Raw genomic sequence first — 16,805 nt, 5'->3', positions numbered from 1 at the left:
CCCCCCACCCCAGCTTTGAAAGTAACTTGTCTCCTCATTGGTCATTTTGCTCAGGTGCCAGCAAGGTTATCTTAGCTTCTTAACCCTTTACAGGTGAAAGGGTTTTGCCTCTGGCCAGGAGGGATTTTATAGCACTGTATACAGAAAGGTGGTTACCCTTCCCTTTATATTTATGACAGCCTCTGTGAAACATTAGCTAATCCTGGTTACACTTACTTGAACCAGTCAAGTGAAGAAATAAATATTACCCTTTGTTTGCAGTTCTGGTGTTTGTATTCAAGACTTGAAATTCCTGGTTGCCAGAGTTTTCACACAAATATTGTTTTTCATGATGTTAGGAAAATTCCCTCAAAACCTGGACCATGAAACCATTTTAATTTAAACTGTACTGAAGTTTCTCAAGTTTAGAAGCCCGTTAGCCTAGGTAGCTAAAAGTAGGAACATACTGGCAACTGCCAGTTGTGTACCTTACACCTTACTCATTCTTCTTGTCCCAGATCTCCCCCATATAGCAAGTCAGAGCGGGAAAGAGGGCTAAGAATCAAAGAATTTCTTCCTATTCAAATCAAACAATGGATACTTCAGCAAAAGGCTCAAAGTTTGAGTGAAAAAAATATAGTGTATTGCCACTTTGAGATTCTAATAGAAGCTACATGCTGGAACCAGGATTATTAGCCAGCCAATCTATGATGGCATCTGCAGACCATTAGAAGAGTGCAGGGGACAACAGACACGCTCTGTAGAGAGTCTGTGGTAAGGAGCAGTCAAATGGGAACCTGGAATTACAGTGAATACATGGTCATGCTCATGGCAGGTGGAAAGCAAAATACAAGCTATAGCCACAAGCCTCGAAACTCAAAGAACCTGAATCTTTCCAAATCAGTTTAGCTCAACTCTAATACATTTAACAGACAGAATCACCTCAGGCATATTAGCTCAGTACACTGTGTCATACCATATTTTAAAACATACCAGACCATATTTTAAATGTTCAATTGAATAGATTTTGTATTTATGTTGGGCCTTTCCCCAAATGCTTTGGAAAACAAAGAACTAGACACTAATGGTTCATCCAGGATTACCTGTTCGACTGTTTGACATCGAAAAATCTTGCTAGAAAAGAAGGTTACAAAATAGACTTGTGTTCTCTAAAATTAAAGTTATTATTATTATTAATATGTAGCACTTACGTATTACTTTTCAACTTCAAAAGGATTGTACAAACATTAATTAATCCTCACAAACTGCCTATGAGTCACAAATGTTATTGTCCCAGCAAAACTGAGCCAGAATGGCTAATTACCTTGCCCAAGTCCACCGGGAAGGGGAAGGGATGGTGTGTGACAGGATGAGAACTCAGGAGTTGTACTCATACTATGAGACAGCACAACCATCTCTCTCTTACATAACTTGGTGAGAGAAGTTGAAGGATACCTTCCTACCAAGGTATCCGACCCCTGACTGGCAATATGTGTACCAAAATGAATGGACAAATCTCCACTGGAGATTGGTCTGAGGCCACAGAGGTCAATGTACTTGTGAAGACAGATTTGAGCTCAGGGCTGAAAAAACCACTGCCAGGAATTATGTTACTGACTCGCTCCATTTCGCTATTTTAACTGGGATTTCTCTTTCAATAGCTTGGTCTTTGAAAAGTGTATTCATAGGCTTATATACTCAAATGCCAAGCTGAACACAGTTGGTATCAACACTTCAGAGAATATCTATGAACTCTGAGGACCAAGCTTACAAAGGGATCTCTACCTAGATTCTACAATTGTGTCCCATTTTTCACATCCAAGTTTTAGTGGGCACAAATTTCCATTTTGAATGGCATGTATATGGACAAACTTGGGTATGATGGCCATGGTTTAAAGGTGAAGCGGACTTTTAATATGATTTAATAGGTGGTAGTAATTTGAAACAGGACTAAAATGAAATGCTCCACTAAACGAAGCCTGCCCAATGGACAGGGCTGATTAGCCTAATTTTTGTTTGTTCCAAACGGCTTGCCATAGTTTAAGTTGTAAGGAAGGGTTTACAAGGAGACGGGGGACAAACTTCTGATGGGGCTTTATTTTTCCATGCTTCCTGGAGTTGGCAAATCACACTGCTTTGCTTTATTGAGTGTCCCATTAGGAGTATATTGGAAAAAATTTCTATCTGCCACAATCAGTGCATAGCCCAATGTGTCATGCAGTAGAACCCAGGAGTCTAAACTCAGAATTCTCCAGGAATTCTGTGGTACCCTACTGGATGCCACAAAAGATAGTAACTGTGGCGTGTGAGGTAGAAGCTGATAAATGACAGTGACAATGCAGGACAAGAAGGCTAATGAGTTCTCTTCACCACCACACAATTTTCCTGAAATGAATGCAATGATGATCTCACTAACTGCTTATATTTTTGTCCAGCGAGACTCTTACCTAGGTTTTAGCTCTACTGTCTATTTACAGTGCTATAGAAACACAATCTAAGGTAACAAAAACACATTTCTACCCTTCTCAACTACAACATTGCCTCCACAGTCAGAGTATTAAACCAGCAGCCATCAACTAATAATATTTCAATGTTCTTAGTTTTTACATCATTATGAATAGACCCCATTACAGATAATCTTAATGGAAGAGCATAGTACTGCTGAGCCTTTGTGGGAACTGGGCCTTCTTGCACTGGACCAGAGAGAGAAGAAATAGAATTGTTAATGTATGTAAAATGTAGAGAGATTTCTATTGTACTATTTCACTGCTGAGACAGAAAGTAGCAGAGCCAATCAAGTAAAGCATAGAGGTGTGAAGGCATGAAGATGGAGAGTTTATTAAAAGCACATGGGGAACTTGGGAGAAAAAAATCAATGGCAATGGTGGAATTATGCCTGGGCTAACCACAACAGTCTAAGATGTCCTAGTCCTTTGGGGCTAGAGATTAAATATGGCTAGGACCAGAACCCAGCTTTTGTCCAGTGCCTCAGAAGTCTGAGATATTGATGGGACAAGTTAAGCTGTAAAACTGGGTGAGATCTCTTGAGGGAAGATCAGGTTTAATGTTAGTGCCCTCCCTCCCTGCAAGATCTGACAGCTGAATTCTAACTGATCAGGAGTTGGGTTAGATGAGCAGTAGTGCCCAGAGAGCTATCTAGTGTGGAAAGAAGGCTTGTGGGAATCTGAGAAGACAGAGTTGAGTATATGGTCTGCGGGAGGGGAGAGAGAAGGAAGAAAAGGTAAAAAAATGAGAGAGGGGGGACCTTAGGGGCTAAGCAAGTTGAGAGAAAGCAGCTGGCAGGAAGGCAGAAAAACGGAGAGACAGGCCCATGGAGGCAGTGAAGTGCTAAGAGACAGTGGCTTTTAGTGGCCATGTGGGGCTGAGAGACGGGTATCTGCTGGAAGAGCAAATGGGAACTAAGGGAATGTAGATCAGAGCAGTCTGGGAAGAAGCTGAGTGATAGGCCTGGAGCAGCCTGGAGGGAGGTGAGAGAGTGAGTTGGAGCAGCCAGCAAAGCTCAAAACAGGATTTTCTGCAGCTAGGACAGAAGTGGCTCACAACTGCAAGAACTAGGGAGCTCTTGCTACATTTGGCCCTTATGATAGCTATCAACACATTATGCACATTAATATCAAAAGTACAATAGAAGCTGGTTTAATAGCAAAGCCTCAATGAAAACTCTTGTACAGATACAGTTTAGTTTTCTTCTCATTTTAGTCTCATATTTAGGGCCAGCTGCTGAAATGGGTTCATTCGGTATGATGAAGCATCTCTCTCTGTCCCTTTATAATGCCTCCATCACCATTGTCCCTGACCACCAGAACTGAAGAAGGCCACATAAACCAGTTGTGACCTGGGCTGACTGATCCTGGGGATAGTATCCCAGCACATAAGGGGATAACAGAGGCTGCAGTGAGTGGGAAAGGCAGTAGGATTGATAGGTCTTAGTGCATGCAAAAGCACAGTGTATATGGCAGAGGTGAAAGGCTACAGGGTTCCCTACTCTTCTTCCCCAAAGTGCCGTTGGTGGACCCCCTGTCTCAGATGCATGGCAAAGCTCCATTTCAGAGCCATTACCCAGTGACTAATCTCTCCTGGCCACACAACTCTTTCAGTCTCTCTACAACTCAAGAATAACATCCCACCACCACTGGGAACTGAAGTGAGGCTGTCAGGAAGCAGGGCTTCAGGACAGCCAGTCTGGAAGTGGGGCTTGGCAGCAGCCTGGCTGATTGGCTACCCTGCCTGACTGGTTGGAAGAGTCAGCAGATCAGCTCTAAGCCCAGCAGCAGTTCAGCAGTTGCTCAAAGCATTTGACCACAGCTGTGATACCTCCTGTGCCAGCCTTGTTCCCAGTCCTGCTGCTGCCTTGGACCCACCCCTGCTACTGCAATGCCTTATTTCAGGTAATTCGGTCCTGAGCCTTGGTTCTGATTCCTGTCTTCAGCTCCGACCATGGCCTCTTACTCTGGTTCTGACCCTGAGCACTGATTCCTGACTTCTGAGGCCAGCCTGGCAACTAAACCCTACTCGAGCTCTGACCTCTGGGCATGAACTCTGGGAACTTGTGCCTGTTCCTCAGATGTCAGTCCTCAATGCTCATGGCCATATGTGGCATTGGATTGGATGGAGCCAGTGACTCCACCCTTGGCATGGGAATGGTTTGGGCCATGTGACTTACCCTATGTGGTTATATAGTCCACATGAGCCATTTATTAATGTTCAACTTACATTGGGCTCCTGTGGGGTTTCTTGAACCTTTCTCTGAAGCATTTGGTGCTGGCTATCATTAGAAACAGGATTTTGGATTAGCTGGACCACAGATCTAATCAAGTGTGGCGCTCCTATGTCTGAATAATCTCTGTTGCAAATTCAGCTCTTTTTTTTTTTTTTACTACTTGCAAAGAACCTGTGAGCCATTACTGATTTCTGCTAATGAACTTGTTCTTTGTAAGTATGCACTACATGGTTTGTCTAATACTTTTCATGCTATGGGTTGTGTGAAAACTCTTCGCTGTGATGTGCTATTCATTATTTGTGGTGTATGGCTGGACAACCAAATCACAAGGCATTGTTCCTGCTTCTTGATTGAATATTTAAAATGTCTAAAGAGGAGAATAATGAATTAGATACTATAGCGATGAGAAATGTATACCTCTGACAGATAGAATAATGGGGCACTGGGATACATTTCTGGATGAATTTTGTAAAAAACTGGAGACTCTTTAATATCTTCTTGAATACCAATTGGTTTCTGATTATTTGCAAATAATGAATTTTATATGGTCCCACTCAGAGGACATGATATTCTTAAATCACTCTCACTGAACTCATAGATCTTAAGGTCAAGCAGGGACCACTCTGATCATCTAGTCTGGGAGAAACCTCCTGTTGCTCATCCAGCATTCAGGCCATTGGGGGTGAAGGTGAAAAGAACCAAATCTAGTTCCGCTGAGGCCCTGTCACAAACAAATAAAAAATAAATAAAATAAAAAAGAATTCCCCAAAGAAAAAAAAGCCATGATTCAGAAAACACTGACATTAGTTTAAAGTTTCCTTTTTTAATGAAAATGGCTTAAATTCAGGCAAACTAAAATATTCTGTATGTCAGCTAAATACAGGAGAGTGGTATTTAGCATGTTTTATTTATAATTTCAGCTGTGGATAAGGGCAAGATAACAAAGTGATGAGCCAGATGTGGTGCACAGGAGAACTTGATGCTGCATAAACGAAGGTGCACTTGTCTGACCTCCATTTTACTCTTGCTTAGCAGCACGAATAAGACCTAAGGGAGAGTGAGTAACTAAGTGCGCTGTTCACATGCTTGAACATGTTCCCTCAGAAACACCCATTCTCTAGCCACTCCTCTGTGCTCTTTGACATAGAGAGGAGGGAACAGACGGGATTAGAGATTTACTTCTGCTCAGTGCAGAGGACAAAGCCTGGTGGTTAACTTTATGTATTCCAAAGCATAGCCTCCATTTACTCTTGCCCTGGAGCACAGCAATCTTGCTTTCCCTACTGAGCACAGTGCAAAGATCTGCAGGACCAAAGCCACAGTAGGATTTATTTAATTAGATGAGATCTGTACATAAACTATTAATTTTCTCCAGCAGCTTGGGGAAATAATCTGAAATATTTAAGTGTATATTTTCAAAAGATGGGGATTATATGCATGATCCCATTGACTTTAAAATGGAGTCACTCTGCTGCAATCCTACGCATTGCTTTGAAAACCTACTTAGGGTCAGACAAAGTGAAAACCACGCTGCACTTTTGCTCAAAGCTTGAACTGAAATCAAAGCAAAGACATTCAGAATGGTTTGGCTACATTTCTAAGTACAAATATTTTTGCAGGTTTCAACTTTCTGGATTCAAGTTTAGCCTGGAAGCAAAGGTGCTGACACGCTATGAGAAAGGCTGGACTATAGTATTGCTGTCCTGACCATAAGCAGGAAATTCCAGAAATCTTTAAAGAACATATTTTTATGAGATTTGCAGTCCAGTTTTTACCTACTGATGTACCTACCATAAGAGAAAAGATGGCTTATGGTTAAAGGCATTGAACTGGTTCAAGAGATCTGGGCTCCGTTCTTAGATCTACCACAGACTTTCAGCAATCCTGGACGGGTCATTTAATCTGTGCATTATGCCCAGCAGCTAGAACACTGCACTGGGACTCAGGAGACCTGCCGTCTATTCCCAGTTCTGACACTGGCCTAGTGGGTAACCTTGGGCAAGTCATTCCCCACTCTGTGCCTCAGTTTCCCCACCTGTAAAATTGAGATAACAATACTGATCACCTTCTAAAGCACTTTGAGATCAATGAAAAGTGCTATATAAGAGCTAGGTATTATTATTATCTAGACTAGGATTTGAAGGTGTGATGTTAACATATACTAACTAACACGTGTTAAATGTCTAGGGTAGACAAGGACAACACTTTATGCTACACTAATCACGTTAAAGTTTAGGGTGAATCTAGGCTTTAACTCAACTTGCTAGCAAATATTGAAGTATATATTGCCTTGTCTATAGTAAACTTTTAAGATGTGTTAGGTAGCATGAGTTGGCAGACATTCATGCTAACAGCACACCTTTTATCCTAGTCTAGACAAGGCCACAGTGTCAGTTCCCCATCTTTAAAATGGGTGTAATACTACCTCATACTCTTTGTCTGAGGGCTTGGCTACACTTACATTTTATAGCGCTCTAACTTGCTGGCTCAAGGGTGTGAAAAATCACCCTCCTGAGCACAGCAAGTTAGAGCGCTTTAAAGCACTAGTGTAAACAGGCTCCCAGCGCCCGGAGCTAATCCCCTCATGGAAGTGGATGACCAGGAGCGCTGGGAGAGCTCCTGTGCCACGACACTCGCACTTCAAAGCGCTGCCACAGGAGCACTCCCACGACAGCACTTTGAAGTTTCCAGTGTATCCGTGCCCTTACTTATCTATTTCGACTGTAAACTCCTTGAGGCACAGACTGGATTCGTGAGCTACAGCTCACTAGAGCTGTAGCTCATGAAAGCTTATGCTCTAATAAATTGGTTAGTCTCTAAGGTGCCACAAGTACTCCTTTTCTTTTTGCGAATACAGACTAACACGGCTGTTACTCTGAAACCTGTCATTTTTGCAATCGTAGGAGTGTTGAGCAGTTTGAATGAGCACCTTGACTTTTAGCTGTATGTCCAAGCCAAATCCTTGGAGATTCACCCATCACTTAAAACCCCCATTATTATTTATTTTAAAAATATTTGAATGCAACAAAAAAGGGAACAAACATTTTCAGTTCAAACCATCCTGAAGATTAGCAGGTTAGCTCTGACATCAGTGCTCACTTGACGTGAAAGCTAATCTTTGACAGGATGAAGTTTTCTTTAAAAAATTATGCAGTAATCAAATATCTAACCAATACTGAACGACCTTCCACATCTTTCACCAAGTACAGAAGATACTTGAAATGCCATTGTTTTTGTGTGTGTAACAATTTTAAAAGATGGCAATCAGAAGGTAGCGTGCAAGCCGCTCTCAAACTGCACTGACAAGTAGTGAAGGAGTTAATTATCTGCTTCTTTTCACTAACTCTGTTGTAGAGTTCGATTGTGCATATTAAATGTTTAAGTTAACAGATTCAAAGAAAAACTTGATCTCAATTTGGCTGCATATTAAAAGTGCCATTCTCTGTTGTCCTACCTAGCACTGTTAATTGCATACATTTAGCCCTCTATTGGAGAATAATTTAGCTTCAGATTGAAAAGAAATAGCCCTGGCCTTGGTTATTTTGGCATAAAAGTCTCCAATATGACTCTGTTTTCTAAGCAGACATTAATGATTCTAAAACTAATATTCATTGTTTGAAGAGGCATAGCGGCCTCGGCATTTACTTAACCTTTTGTCTCATGTATGAGACTGAGTCAGACTAAATCCTTTTCTTAATTAATATCTTTTCTTTCTTTTTTTCCTCACCAACATTTATTACATTTAATAAACTGATTTATTAAACAATTTGCATGCAACAATTAAAGCTGAGAGTGTTTGGAAAAACCCACCATGTGAGCAAGCTCGCTTTGCACAACAACAAAAAAAGGGGTCATCCAGCTTACACAAGCTTTGGGAATGTTAACAGGGAATAAATAGGGACAGCAAAAGACATGATCCCCGCCATTCATTCGTTAGACCCAACATTACATAATTCCCTGACTAAAAACTGACTCAAGAGGGGAGAACTCTACAATCAAAGTGTAACAAACAAGGATCCAGTCCCTTGATGCACCCGCCCAACACCTCCCATGAATGTCAGTGGGAATTATGGCTGAGTATGAAGACCAGTCCCTGAACTGTTTTGCTTACCTCTCTGCTATGGGGAGAAGTTTCAGAAGTCTGTTTTCTGTACAAAACTGAAGTACCAGTGCTACATGCAGCTGATTGTTTTTTTAAGCACATCATTTAAAACACACCTAACTTTCCAACTTGTTTGTTTCTTGTAAACTTCTTGCATGTTTTTTTTAATAGTTGTCCACCAACTATCCATCCAGAAATTATTTTGCATGAGCTATTGAGGCACTTCAATGTGTCACCATGGACTCCAGGAAAAATGAAGGGCGGTAAGAAAACCTCATGCACTTTCTCCAATGTTCTAAGAAAAAATGCCAAGGTTGCATTGTAAAATGCATGACATTAATTTAAGGCCAGGTTGTGGATGGCTCTTGAATAAGTGTCTGGGGGAGAAAAGGACTTAATCAGCTTTCCCCACACCTTGGTGCTTCCACACCCCTATATGTCAGTTCAGCAGGCGACCTTTTGCTGGCTGGAGTGCACGGCCACTCTTCACAAGGGAGGTGGGTTCACCCTCCCTCTGACGGCACACTCAGTAAGGGCTAGTCGCAATCTGGACCTGAATGATGAAGATGTAGGCTCTCTGGATTTCAAGGTTGCTTTCATGAAGGGATAACATAACCCGTGTTTCTGATTTTCTCAGATCCTTACTACAGGGGTAGACTTAAGGTAAGCTACCGCCTGAGCCTCTCACTAGTGCTCAACTCCTGAGGTCCTTGGGAAGGGAGTCAATCTACTGCAGCCCTGCGAAGCCATGATAAACATGCCAGAGAGCTTTCCTTCAAAGTAGGGGACCAGGTCATGGTCTTAAAGGTGCTCCAGGCCCATAAAATGGAAGCAGCGTGGGAAGGGCCATTCACGGTCCAGGAGTGCCTGGGAGCTGTTAATTATCTCATAGCATTCCCCACCTCCAACCGAAAGCCTAAGGTGTACCATATTAATTCTCTAAAGCCCTTTTATTCCAGAGAATTAAAGGTTTGTCAGTTTACAGCCCAGGGAGGAGACGATGCTGAGTGGCCCAAAGGTGTCTACTACGAAGGGAAAAGTGATGGTGGCGTGGAAGAGGTGAACCTCTCCATGACTCTTGGGCGTATGCAGTGACAGCAGATCAAGGAGCTGTGCACTAGCTACGTGCCGATGTTCTCAGCCACCCCCGGACTGACTGAATGGGCATACCACTCCATTGACACAGGTAATGCTCACCCAATTAAAGCCCAACCTTACCGGGTGTCTCCTCAAGCTAAAACTGCTATAGAACGGGAGATCCAGGATATGCTACAGATGGGGGTAATTCGCCCCTCTGGCAGTGCGTGGGCATCTCCAGTGGTTCTAGTTCCCAAACCAGATGGGGAGATATGTTTTTGCATGGACTACCATAAGCTAAATGCTGTAACTCGCCCAGACAACTATCCAATGCCACGCACAGATGAACTATCTGGGACGGGCCCAGTTCATCTCTGCCTTGGACTTAACCAAGGGGTACTGGCAGGTACAGCTAGATGAATCCGCCAAGGAAAGGTCAGCCTTCACCACACATGTCGGGCTGTATGAATTTAATGTATGAACCTTGACACAAGGTGAAGCTACTTTAAATATTATTTCAGTGAAGCAGGTCATTTTGGTGCACAAACATGAGCAGCAGGCATTTAAATCTAAATGCACATCTATACACTTAACATATTAATAACTTAACAGTTTTCAATAAGAGATCAACATTTGCATTCATCATCCTACTTGTTATGTTCAGTACTCCATTTTTTAATGTTTCTTGGACAGGAGCCAGAGAGTCTGGGTCCCTAGTTAGTTCATCTATTACTTTCTCACCACAATAGATCTGGGTCTCAGCCAAGTAATGGACTAATATTGCATACAAAAACACAGAATGCCTGTTCTTGTCTTCTGATATTCCCCACTTCCCTAGCAAGGGGGGAAAACAGACTTTTGTTTTTAAATCCAGCATTTACTATAGAAGAGGTAGTTTGTAACCCTTTTTTATGATCACTAACATTATGAGTAAGCAAATGCTTTTGTACCATCTTATTCTCCCAGTGGGCTAAATCATGACTTGGACTATTTGACTGAGCACGGGAGTAAGAATTCTCCCACTACACCCCTATATGTGCTACCTAGACCTAGAGTAGGTGGGTGAGGAGTGGGGTGAGAAGGTACAGGGGAATCGGTGGAGCCTTGGTTCTAAAGCCACCTCCCCCTATTCACTTGCCAGTGCAGCTAAGAGGGCAACTGGGGTGTTGTCATTTACTGCTGATACAGGCCAGCAGCAAACTACTACCCCCTTGGAGGAAGTGCGGGAGGAAATTATGGTTCAGAAGAGTGTCTGTGAGTCACAATACCTCCTAGGACTATTCCTAGAGTGGTGCAGCTATTGCACCAGCCCTCATTCAAGGCTACGCCTAAAGTCACAGATTAGCCCAAGAGGAATATTTCTGAGTGGGTGGTGAGAGGGGGGCTTGTAATGAAAGACGCTTACAAGTTAATAGAAAGCATTAATGCTGCACCCTCCATTTGCCCCATGTGTGTATTTTTCTGCTTGATTTGGACAAAAAGAGTGTCAATGCCTTAATTTCAGCTATTTCAGAAATTAGATACTCTTCAAGAAGGAAAGGGCACTGTGTTTGAGAGGGGTTGCTTTTTTTAAACTGTAGACATGTAATTAATGAAAGCCATTAAAGACACTTGTAAAAATGATTTCTATTATATATATGATGACTGACTAACCTATTATGGCTCTTCTTTGTCAGAGATTAATGGGAATTTCTTAAAGGATAAATAATTATTTAACAAGCTACAGGATATGTATGAGCTGGGAATACACTGTGTGATAGTAAAAAAAAAAAAAAGGGTTGTTGACTTCCTTGACTAATGAACCAAGGCTAAATTCAGTGGTAGCAAGGTGTCAAAACTAAGTAACCAGACAAGTTGATTTTTTTAACATGCTCCGATAGATAGATAGATAGATAGATAGATAGATAGATAGATAGATAGATAGATAGATAGATAGATGTCCATAAGTCCTCACATGGCTCTGCATCACCATTGACCAACTACTCCCTTCTGCACCCAGTCAGCTTTGGAGGGCCACAGACAGGATCAAGTCTATTGCCCTTCATCCTCCCTGCACCCTCTGCAAAGGCTACAGGCAGCAGCAGAACTAGTGCTGTAGACTTCTGGCTCTCCTACTGTGCGTGGCCCCTTCATGGAGAAACTCCTTGCACCTCACACCCCCCTTTGTACACCCCAGCACAGTCTGGCTCAAAGGGTGATCATGCACCCCCTCTCCACAGCACTGTCCAAATAAGTCTAGGCTCCCCCAGCTACACGTGTCAACTACACCTCTCAATCTAGCTTAAAGGGAAAGTGTGAACACAGTGGGGCAAATGTTCAGCCTGGCTGGGTAGCAGCAGCCAGCACAGCTCCTGTTAATTTATCACAACCTCTCCCCAAATGACACAGGTAGAACATGCACCAATAATAACCCCTCTTGCACTGGCCCACAGAGTGGGGTCAGAGTGCCAAAGGGCCACACTGTGCCAGCTTAATGGCTGCTTTGGGAGTGGTGCAGCTCTGCAATGCACTCTGCACACAGCATCTTGCTAAATATCCCAATCAGGCCTTTAAAATATTGTTACCCCTGTACCAAGTGAAAGTAAATATCAAGTTAGGAAGAGAAATCTGTGACATAATGCCAGGGTACATGCTTAGTCATTGTCACTTGTTTATTTTACATGATAACCTCCAAAGCCAGCTCACCAACAAACGCCTCCTTTTGGAAATCTCAGCCCAACCAACAAAGCTTAGTTACCTTAATGTTTGCATCAGCTCCCACCTAAAGAAATTACATCACAAAAATAGCAATGCAAGATTTCTTCAGAGACTGAACAGCACCCACACACTAAGACTCTGTGTAAGACTCTGTGTAAGAGCGCCGTTTGGTGACAGCTCCATAACAATACAGTCAGTTTGGATTCTTCCAACGTTTTCAGTGAATAATATCTCTGCGCCTAAGACAACCGGGATTTGTGAATGGGACAGTACATCCGGGGTATTTCAACTCCACCATGTTTAAGGGTAGTGTGCAGTTACCAGTGGAGCATTTCCAGGTTGGCATCAGAAGGAAGGGGGAGAAAGGGTGGCAAACTTTCAGCCCTCAACACATTTCAGTAGAAAGGGATACAGGCCTATTGGCCAGCTTGACTGAAAGAAGTCGTGGAGAGGAATGGAGCAGCATCCCTAAAAAGACAAGAGGAGTAGGTTAACCATCAACTTCCTAAAGATAACAGAGTAGATGAACAGCCACTAGGCCACCTAGAAGACAGTGTAAATGAAATGGCGACGGGGGCGGAGGGGAAGAGGTGTGTGTTTGTGTGTGTGTGCGTATGTGCACATGTGTAGGTGGGGCCTGGTCTTCTCTAGAAAATTAGGTTGGTTTAACTATGTCAGTCAGAGGTGTGAAAAATCAACCACCACCCCCAGCGGTGTAATTAAGCCACTAAGTCAATGGAAGAATTCTTCTGTTGACCTAGCTACCACTCCTGGGGAGATGGATTAACTACGCTGAGGGAACAATACTTCCTATCCTCCTAGGTAATGTTTACACTAAAGCACTACAGTAATAGAGCTGTGCTGTTGTAGCGTTTTAAGTGAAGACAAACCGTGTGTGTAGGAGAGAGGTGTGGGGAGTTAACAGGAAGGGTATGGCCTCACTTCTTACATTCTGGGAATGAGGTCTGGAAATGGGTGATGGTCCAAATTGAATGGTTATTTTAATCAGAACCAGTTCACTTGTGCTCACTGTGTACACTTTATCACCCTGTCACTGTGTACCTTCTTTTGGCATCACACGTGACAGTGACAAACTCGCTAACACCAACATACACACAGAAATATTTCCCTGTCTCCAGATGGAACAATCCTCCCTATTTCCAAACTTATCCTCCCGCAACATTGCTACAAATGAAGTTAGTGTGCGGTGATTAGAAACTATTGAACAGTTTGCTACCAAATTATTTAAATACACATTAATTTGCCCCATTTCTAGAGCAACCTTCTTCTTTCTTTCTTGTTTTAATATTTTCAAGGAACACAAAGAAGTTAATATCTTTTTTGCCATGTACCTGCCTGGAGCCACAGGAATAAAGGCATCCTCTCAATTGACTTCTCTGATGTAAAGAATCTGAAGTGCACAACAACATGGCAGTGCAGTCAGGAGACTCACTGGGGAATGGAGTAAGAAGATTTATTTTATTTTTAAAATTTGAAAGATTTCAAAAAAGCATTCAACTGGATTTCTCACTAAGAGGATGAGTGAAGAGGATCCTTTGTAAGTAAGCTGGGAGGCCAAAGTCTTTTATCCATTGTTACACAGGTTTTCCCCCGGGGCAGAGTCAGCAAGGCCTGCAAGCACTGGAAGCTTAACAAGGCTAGTCACTGGGTGGGCTTTTCTGCCAGTTGCCTAAGCCTGATGTAGAAGCAGTGAGACTGGACCTTGCCCAGTGCTGGATCCCAACCACTGAAAATAATTATTTTGGGTGACTAACAGCCATAATCTGAACTGGTGAATTATACACACACACACACACATACACACACACTCCAGAGCCACCCTTACATCTGTTTCCTTAACAACCCAGAAACAAAATAATTCCATGGAAGATTAGTAGTGGATCTGCACTTGGATTAATCACCATGCAAAAGTATCTGCCAAGACCCCTTTTTCTGTTGGCTTTTTTAAAAATTGTTTCTACAAAACATAGTTGATACCTGCCACTGTGATTTTCACATGTTTGTGCCAGTGTGGGCCAGCTAGCCACTGATGTAATCATCCCTTCAGGATAGACAACTTCAAAAGGAGGAAGTGAATAGATTCAACAGGATTTTTTCACCTTTGGTACACAGTTTTTATACTATACTATAAAAACCCCTGATATAACATGAAAAGTAAACTAATTTTAGGAAATTTTGATTATATTGAGAAAATTGTTCATCCTGAATTTCTCACCCCATATTTGTCAAATATCAGAAGACAACCAACACAGACATATGGAAAAACACTGAACAGCACTATCATTCTATAAACATCATGGCCCCAGTTGTACAAAAATTGGTGGTTTGGTGTCAAAAAGGGTTGAATGAATTTGTTTTGATTTTGGCTCATGAGCTGCTCAAACTCACTATGATTTTCCCCTGTGTTTTGCTGTTTGGCTGAAAATATAAAACTGTGCATGATTTTTGGGACAAAAGTCCCTCCCTAGTATCTACAGGAGAAGCAGCAGGTGACAGGTCAAAGGACAATATGAAACTCTTTTTGTGCTTGCACAACCCTTGCTCCAGTTTGTGAATCTTGGATGTGTTTCACATTGATGACAAAACAATGCAGGTATGGGGCAGTTACAATGCAGCTGTATTCTTGTCATGTACCCTGTAATTACCCTTCAAGGGAAACCAAAACTGCCACCAGTGAACCAAATCTATTGGATCCCAATGACTGTGGACGTGGACAAGGAAATGCCATAAATGTTGGCTCTTCTCTCAAAGTACTACAGTTGAATATCAAGAGCCCATCAGCCACAGAGCCTCTGTTCTCAAAAACATTGCCTCCTGACACAACACGAATGTCATCTGCCTTCAGAAAACTCATGTGAAGTCCCTTATTGCCTGTCATTTCATAATCTCTGGTTTCAACCTCATAGACTGCAGTTTGCATGAAAAACGTGGCTGGATCACTCATGTAAGATCAAATTGAGGAGATGTGCAGAGTTTACCATCTACATCTGACTACGGCGACACCATAAGGATTGGTCACTTTGAAGCTGCTAATGTCTACGGGCCCCCTAACCAATGATGGCCTGTTCCTGCTCTACCATCACCCCAGCATCCTGCCATCTATGCCAGAGACTTTAATAGAAACCATATCATCTGGGCTATAGAGAATCTGATCAAAGTGGGTTAGGCCTAGCAGATTGGGTCTTTAAAAATCTTTAAAGAATCTTTAAAACCACCTCCAAGTCCATCCGATATGTCTGCCAAAAAGCCTTTGTACCATATCTGAGCGACGAATCTGCAGACCTCTTTAAACAGAACAAAAATCCATCGATCCAGAAATACCAGCCACCTCCTAGAGAGCCTGAATGTAGCCCAAATAGCAGGCTGGGAGAAAAGCAATTTCAGAAATGGACATGTCAATATCTAGCAGGAAAACATGTACACTCATTAGGATATTTGGTGCAGCACAAAATCCACCAGATACATGGCACCAGAAAGTCTCTCCAGTTTTGTGGCACGGCTGACCAACATTGCTAAAGCGATAAATAAATAAATCAATAAATAAATAATCAAGATTCAATCAAAAATAAATGGCATCAATGCAAACAATCTCTATTGTCTAACCAATATGAAAACTTCCTACCATTCCCTAAGAAATAGAAAAACAACAGTGAAAACAGGAAAAGCTTGTGGCCATGAGAATTTATTGCCAGAACTACTACAACATCTTGGGAAGAAAAGCCAGTGCCGGTTGCCTATCTTCATGTTCCACACCATACAGGAGAACAAGATACATAAGATAGGGTGAAGAGCTAAGGTAATAGCTTTATCAATGCCAGGTAAAGACAATTCTTTAGCAACCAGCTGTTGCCCAGTATCACTCCTGAGTTGTAACTACACACTCCTGGAGTGGATGATCTTCCAAAGGACTATGCCCATGACAGAACATCTTTTGAGTGATGATCTGGAAGGTTTCTGAGAAAATCAAAGCATCTGTGACCAAGTGCTCGCACTTACTATGTACACTGCGAATGGATTTCAAAGGAAGAACAAAACTGGAGCTGGCTTTTTTGACCTTGCAGCAGCCTATGACACCATCCGGCACACTGGTCTGCCGTACAAGATGTCAGGCGTTCTTCCTTGATGAGTTGTCATGGTAACTGAGATGATGCTAATGGGTAGATGTTCTCAGGTATCTCTGGGCCACAA

Source organism: Lepidochelys kempii, chromosome 3, assembly GCF_965140265.1.
Source record: "Lepidochelys kempii isolate rLepKem1 chromosome 3, rLepKem1.hap2, whole genome shotgun sequence".
NCBI classification, from domain to species: Eukaryota; Metazoa; Chordata; order Testudines; family Cheloniidae; genus Lepidochelys; species Lepidochelys kempii.
Note: the sequence above shows the minus strand (reverse complement) of the source record.